We start from the raw sequence: 7,152 nt of genomic DNA on the forward strand, positions 1-7,152 counted from the left end.
ACCATACTGTCCAGTTAATTAAAAAAAATAGATTTAAAATTATATTATGAAATGTGGTTTGTGCAGCATAACAATGTAAAACATGTAACTTTATAAAAATGTAAACTTACTGCCTGAACTTGAAAGCAGTGGTCAGCTTATCATGGGCAACAGCCTTGCATTACACCTCCTCTCCCCCTCTTCTTTGACATTTGGAGTCAGACCCCATCAGGTCTTCTGGTACCTGCAGTGAGTTTTGTGTTATGAGGACGGGGAGAGGGTGACTTACATAGCAATCCCTTCTGCAACTTAACTACAGCAGACATTCAATCAGCCTTGCCATTCTTTATATGGACTGATTCAATACAGGTTCCATGCAGTTTGTGTGGATTAAGCTGGTGGGAATATGGTAGGAGAGGAGAAAGCTTATGGAATCTATGAACTGTATATAGTCACAAGATGGCATTTGCATTGGTAAATTAACATTTTTATGTAGAAAAAACTAAATGCATTCAAAATATCAGCATTTTAATGAATAGATTGTTTATTTTGAAATAAAATAGTAAAATATGAAGTTGAAATATATATTTTTAAATGTTAAACATTGGGTTGCAAAGTTCTAAATGGCAGCTAATGTAGAATTTGAGGACTAGGTTAAATATGTGTAGACAACCTATGGACAACACGTTGGCATAGTGGTTAACTCTCGCCTTGCGGTGCTGGGTCCACAGTTCAATTCCTAGCTAGGGCACTATATGCACAGAGTGGTATGTTTTCCCCGTGTCTGCGTGGGATTCCCCCAGGCACTCCGGTTTCTTCCCACATCCCAAAAACATAAAGATAACATACAGATACGATAAACACACTTCACAATACATACATAGACATATGACCATGGTAGGGATCATGCAAAAATACTCTGTACAGCACTGCGGAAGATGTCAGCACTATATAAATACTAAATAAAATCATAATGACCTGAGCAGATAGATAGATAGATGATAGATAGATAGATAGATAGATAGATAGATAGATAGATAGATACAGATACCAACAGACTAAAAATGGGGCTTTGTATGAACAGTTGTTCTATATATTCTTCAATCAAAGTATTTTCAAAGCTGCGGAAAAGACGTATGGATACAGATTCAGAGTTCCAATTCACATAAAAGACTGCCTGACACGTGTTTCACAGCCAAAAGCCACTTCCTCAGAGGCACATCGTATACAAACATCAGCTATGGGTCAAAGGCAAGTACAGCCACAATCTGCATGCTATAGAGAAAGCGTATTCAGCTATGATCCCATGCCTTCATAGACTACAGGAACAGGTTTTCCTGTAGTCCATGCAGGCATGGAATCGTAGCTGAATATGCTTTCTCTATAGCATGCAGATCGCCCCATTTTTAGTCTGTTGCTATCCGTTTCATGTAGCATTTAGGGGTGGAACAGGACTACTTACGTTTATTGTGTCTATAGATAGATAGATAGATAGATAGATAGATAGATAGATAGATAGATAGATAGATAGATAGATATTGGGTGTGATCCAATTCACTTTTTCTCCATCCGTTTAAAATAACTTTTGCACTCTGCAATTGAAGACGTTCCAAAAAGTATTGTCAAAATTATTCAGAATATTTTTTTTTTGGTTGCTGAAAGCTTAAATGCCATTTTATTTATAACACAAAATATTACATAGGAGAAAACTTAGGCGAAAAGGTGGATTGGATCAGGCCCCTTGTGGATGATAGATAGATAGATAGATAGATAGATAGATAGATAGATAGTAAGAGGGAGAAGAGCAGGGAGAAGGGGGGAAAGGAAGCTACTACATGACTGTGTAACTATACCAAGTATACTTCTCATTCCTTTTTTCTCTTATTTGGCTGTCCATTTAACACAGTCTTACAGCTGCCATTGACTAAATACAACAAAAGGACCCCCGTGATTCTTGTAAAGCATTAAACACAACTTGGCAGCCAAAGAGGTCTAATAATGTCCAATGAGGCCTTCCCCATTGTCAGCAGGGTTTATGCTCTGTAAAAAGTTGCAACAAACTTTACACAATTCCACGGTCTCTTTCCAAGAACACGTAAAGTGATCTTGAAACCATCCTTATATCACCTACACAATTGACATGACGGTAAAAGGCAAATATTGTATATGTTAACAATACTTCAAAGCAAGTTGGGGACAAAAAAAAGGTAAGCCTTTGATAATATTCTAATGCTGAGTGTAATTCATTGCCAGGGGTTATTTTTATAGCATAAGCAGCATGCTGTTGATGATACTATTTATAGATATAAAATGACTCCCATTCTTACTACTTTATTTGGAAATGTTGAAAATGTATCAGCAAGTAATAACAATGTGTATGATTTTTATCCTGAAGGATGAATGCATGATAGCAATAGTTGAAAGATGAGCTGATAAATATCTGTATCTCATATTAGCATGAATTCTGTACGAGGAATTGTACAGAACTGAGATGTCAATGTATCATCAGCAAACAAAACAATACAAAAAGTCTGTCTAAGTGACAAGTCTCACTGAAATCCAAGGGCATGTTTCTTCAATAAATCACAGGCATCTTTAGAAATGCTCCACTTCTGCCACGATACATAACCCTGTAGTGATCTAATTTGGGAATTCACAGGGTGTTATCGCAAAACTGCAATGATGTATTTGAAGAAACCGGTTTTAGATTTACAAATGAACACAGATTTTTGCATGACAGACAAAAGCAATAAATGTACTGGGAGCTCCCTGCTGAAAATGCATTTCCTGTGGTTGGCTCACATGATTGTATTAGCTTGTGTTGTGCTGTGAATGTAAATATTCATAGAACACTCCTACGGAGGGGTGAGACAAGACAAAACTCAATGCTTCCATCTGGTTAACTTTATCAAAGCCCTGTCAAGCACCATATGCAATTAACTTCTTTTATCTATAGTATACTGATAGCTGTTTATGTCATCCTAAACAGAAGAACCTTTACAAAAAAATAAAATAAAAACAAGATCAGAAAGTTTTATGAAAGATGATGTACAAAAAAACCTCTTAAGGTGCCACAGCTGGATAACATTACTTCTCATGCAGAGATAGTGAGTCATGTTATATACCGTTGGATTGCAGCCACAACGTGAAACCTTATCACATTCAGTATAGCTCACTAGAGACTACATGTTACACATCTTATAAGGATAAAACACATTTTCCTCAGCAAACAGTTAACATATCAGTGCTTGGCTCACACCGATACCACTAAGAAAGCCACAACATGACATAAGTGAAAAATACAACTGTACTAGGTAATATTTTTTTTTAAGTTAATGCTGTATAAACCTAGCGCTATAATAAATAATAATATACAGATCTGTAAGAGTAAGTAACACCAGTGATCATAACAGCGGAAATTACGCGTTGGAACCAACAGCACCTTATAATGTTTAAGTATGCAGTCAGTAAAAACTATGTTTAGCATGCAAAGTTGAATATTATAATTCTGTTTTTTTTTTTTTACGTTTAACACTACAGTCTACACAGTTAGCATTGCTGAGTTATGCTTGGAATGCATGATCAGAACGGGTATGGTTAAGTGACTCCAGCAAATAATATGTTTGGGAAATGATAGACTTTATCTAATAAATTGCTATGCTTGAACTTTTACCCCTTGTGCTGAGCTCCTGTCAGCAGATGCATCCAGTAATATGTGCTGTACTTTGTTAAGTAGTGTGATGCACCAGAGCAACACTATTAAGCAGGGCTGTTGAATAACACTATCCAGAATGCTCAGAATTATCACATTTCCAGACACTTAACATCACACTGAATAAAAAATATATTTGTATTCTGTTCCTTCGCCTAATTCTACAATACTCATTTTACCCTTTGTGTACCTTGTCATTTTCCACTTGGAGCATATTAATGTGTATTTTGAGAGTAATATATACTATTATTGATATTATTATTGTTATTATTGTTACTCCTACTTAATTTTCCTTTATTTTGTTTAATTTTATGTTTTTGTTAAGCCAATGCAAACTGTGATCGTCTCTAAATATATCATTTGACATATAGTTATATCTCCTAAATAGGTTGGTTCTGGTCAGTTTAGAGTCCCTGGCCTATATGCAATTAATTTGTTCTCCTAAGTTTTCTCCCAGGTGATGTTTTCACACTTTATCAATTAGATGCCCTTTAAGCCACCAGCAAGGAAGAACATATTCAGAATGATTTTGGCAGTACCTTTTCACCCACTTTTTGGTACTTTTTCATTTGCAGAGTACAGGAAAGTTTATTTTAAACAGATGATGAGAAAATAACTCCTAGGAGAAAACCCAGGAATAAAAAAATTAATTGAATAAGGGCCAAGTGGGCCTTTTTTGTATCTTTACCAGTAAGTTCCATTTTATACAGGTATCTCCAAACTGTAAGACAATCGATCTGCCACCACTCGTTTTCTGTTTATGTAAACTGCCAATGCTCTTACCCTGATCTATAAGCTTAAGATTACATGTTTGCCAGAATCAGATACGTATGTATATGGAAAGATATTTTCACAAATATTAATTAACTTTATTTGTATGTGCAGTTTTAATCTGATGTATTAGTATAGGAGGACTCATATATGAAGTGTCCTGTGCAGGACATATTTGTGCATGTTTTGCCAATAGGTTTGCATGCCTTGGCACTAGAAACTTGTCAGATGAAGTTATAGGGCTTGATTCACAAACCTATGCTAACCTACTTAGAACGTCTAAAGTCTTTAGACGTGCTAACCAGGGTGTTAAGTAGGTTAGCACCGGATCTCTCAATCAGATCGTGTGCTAAGTTTTACGTGTGCAAAGTCTTATGCGCGTTAAGTCCCATAGGCTTTAATGGGCACTTCCCACGGAGCGCCCTGCGCTCTGTGCAGTACGCGCGTAAAGTTTTATGCGCATAAAGTTTTGTGCGCGTAAAGTTTTACGCGCGAAAAGCTTGTTTAGACGTGCTAAGGGGGTTTTCACAGGTGTGCTAACAGTTAGCACCGCTTTGTGAATCAAGCCCTTGGTCTTTTGTTTCCTTGGAATAAACCTAATCATGGGTGTTTTTTGGGTGCAGTAACTTTAAGTGTCCATTTTGTCAAAGAAAAAAAATATGTAGGCACGTATATAAGTATTATAATTTACCAACCAGTATCACAAAAAGTTTCGTCTGGCGTTAAGTATTTCCCGTTTACCTTTCTCCCTTGATACTGTAATTTGTTTACTGCTAAATCCTATGCATTTGGTATTGCTTGGTAATTTGGCACCCAAGAAACCGAGGCAGGCATTTTCATGGAACTATCGTTGAGGTAGCCTGTCTGAAAAACAGCTCCTAACTCTATTATGTTTCTGCTGATGTAATGGTAACAGTGAGATGTCTGCCTGTCATAAAGACAGCACTTTCATAGGATGCAGGCCTGAATGTATATAGAGCTGTTTGGTTAGAAATTGTATTACAATATTTAGATTGTCTACTAATGTATATCTACTTTGTGAAGTATATGTGAGCTTTTCTCTTATTAAATAAGAATGAATGAATAGAAATGTATTTATCCTTGACCCTTGTTCACAATCCATGGTTCAGTTTTACTAGGTAAAAAATAAAATAAAAAAGGTACCCCAATGTTTTGATCAAAGCTACTGCATTGATGGTTCAAAAATATGCTCTATTTTTCAAATATCAATGATCTGAACTAAACTGTAAGGAGTATTGATGGTGAGATTCTGCATTTGTTGTGATCATTCAAAGAGTTATGATTTGCACAACAGATTGATAAAGGCAAAGCAAAGCAAATGCTTGAGCATTACCATACAAGTATTTTTACCATAAGATTCACATGTAATTAGTAACTAAAAATTTGTTTAAAAAGCAAAGAAACGAGCCACATATTTTACCAGATCTGCCATAATATTCTGATTTAACTCATCACATGTATGACACATGGAGGGCATGGCGACAATGAGATGCAGAGTTGACTGTGAGTGTAAATGCTTCTTAATGCAATAGACTGCTTAATGCAATCTTAATACAATAAGTCCTGCAGATCTTTTATATTTATTTATTTTTTAAATTAAAGCCGTTAAGCAACTTACCACGTTGTGTTCTTTAAAAGACCTTTCTGTAGCATCACAGGAAATCTTGAAATGTTTTTGATGATCACGTTGAAGATATTCCAACACTGGAAAAAAAAAAATCAAACATAATTAAAATCAATAACAACCCAATTAGACTTTTTATTTTTTATTTTTAGTTAAACCTTATTTTACCAGCCGAAGCTGAATATCTATACAGAAACATAAATCATTGGCTACATAAAATAAGCATGGCGTTAAGTAAATTCTAAAAGTATGTTATGAAGGTATGATCAGAAGCCAGTTTGGATAATAGTGCAATCTTAATTGGCTGAATAATGGGTCAGTGAAGTGAATACACATCTTGCTAATGTTTCTTTTAGTTGCCCAACATACTTGCTCATTTCAAAAGGATAAACGACCATGTGATAAAACCACATACGAATGTATGTGGTTCTGCTTTCAATTAGCTTGCATTCACTTTAATGAAGAGTAAGGTATTGTTCATAGTACATTTAAGCTTCCTATACTGCAAAATACTATTGAGGACATCTCAGTCTGTAGTTTAGGTGTGGTCAGGGCTATGCTTCCCCTCATACCTATCTGCAGCAGTTTGGCCTTGCTTGATATATGGTGCATTAACACATGTCCTCTAATGACACCTTTAAAGATTAAGGCTATGTTCACAGTGGTCAGTTGCTTAATGTGCATGTTATAATGACTGTGAACTGCAATGGTGACTGGCCATAGACTCAAATATAAAGCCTGCATGCAGGAAGTTAGAATATCGTGATCAGTTACAATGCAGTACTGTGAACAGTCCCATAGAATTGTATGGGCAATGAGTTCTAATGCAGAATTATTCTGCAATGTAACTGACCATTGTGAACAGGGCCACATTTAACTACTTGCTGACTGCTCCACACCAACTGGCAAGAGCAGTGCGGCAGCCCCAGGACCGCTCCACACCGATTGGCGTAAACGGCTCTCTATAGAGCTAGCAGGAGATTGCGCACAGGCTGCGTGCGCATCTCCTGCTTGGAAGGCTCCACTCCGCCTACAGTCTCCCAGC

At 36.4% G+C, this 7,152-nt stretch overlaps 1 protein-coding gene across 1 annotated transcript in view; it reads right to left on the minus strand.

The window, feature by feature from the left end:
* Positions 1–6,120, minus strand: part of TENM3 (teneurin transmembrane protein 3) — a 1,708,801-nt gene extending 1,702,681 nt beyond the window's left edge. Inside the window, exon 1 of the mRNA XM_068278748.1 lies at positions 6,102–6,120. The gene's annotated coding sequence lies outside the window, so the exon portion shown is untranslated. The remainder of the gene's footprint in view (positions 1–6,101) is intronic.
* Positions 6,121–7,152: the final 1,032 nt, after the last annotated feature.

This window comes from Hyperolius riggenbachi, chromosome 1, assembly GCF_040937935.1.
Source record: "Hyperolius riggenbachi isolate aHypRig1 chromosome 1, aHypRig1.pri, whole genome shotgun sequence".
Taxonomy (NCBI): domain Eukaryota; kingdom Metazoa; phylum Chordata; class Amphibia; order Anura; family Hyperoliidae; genus Hyperolius; species Hyperolius riggenbachi.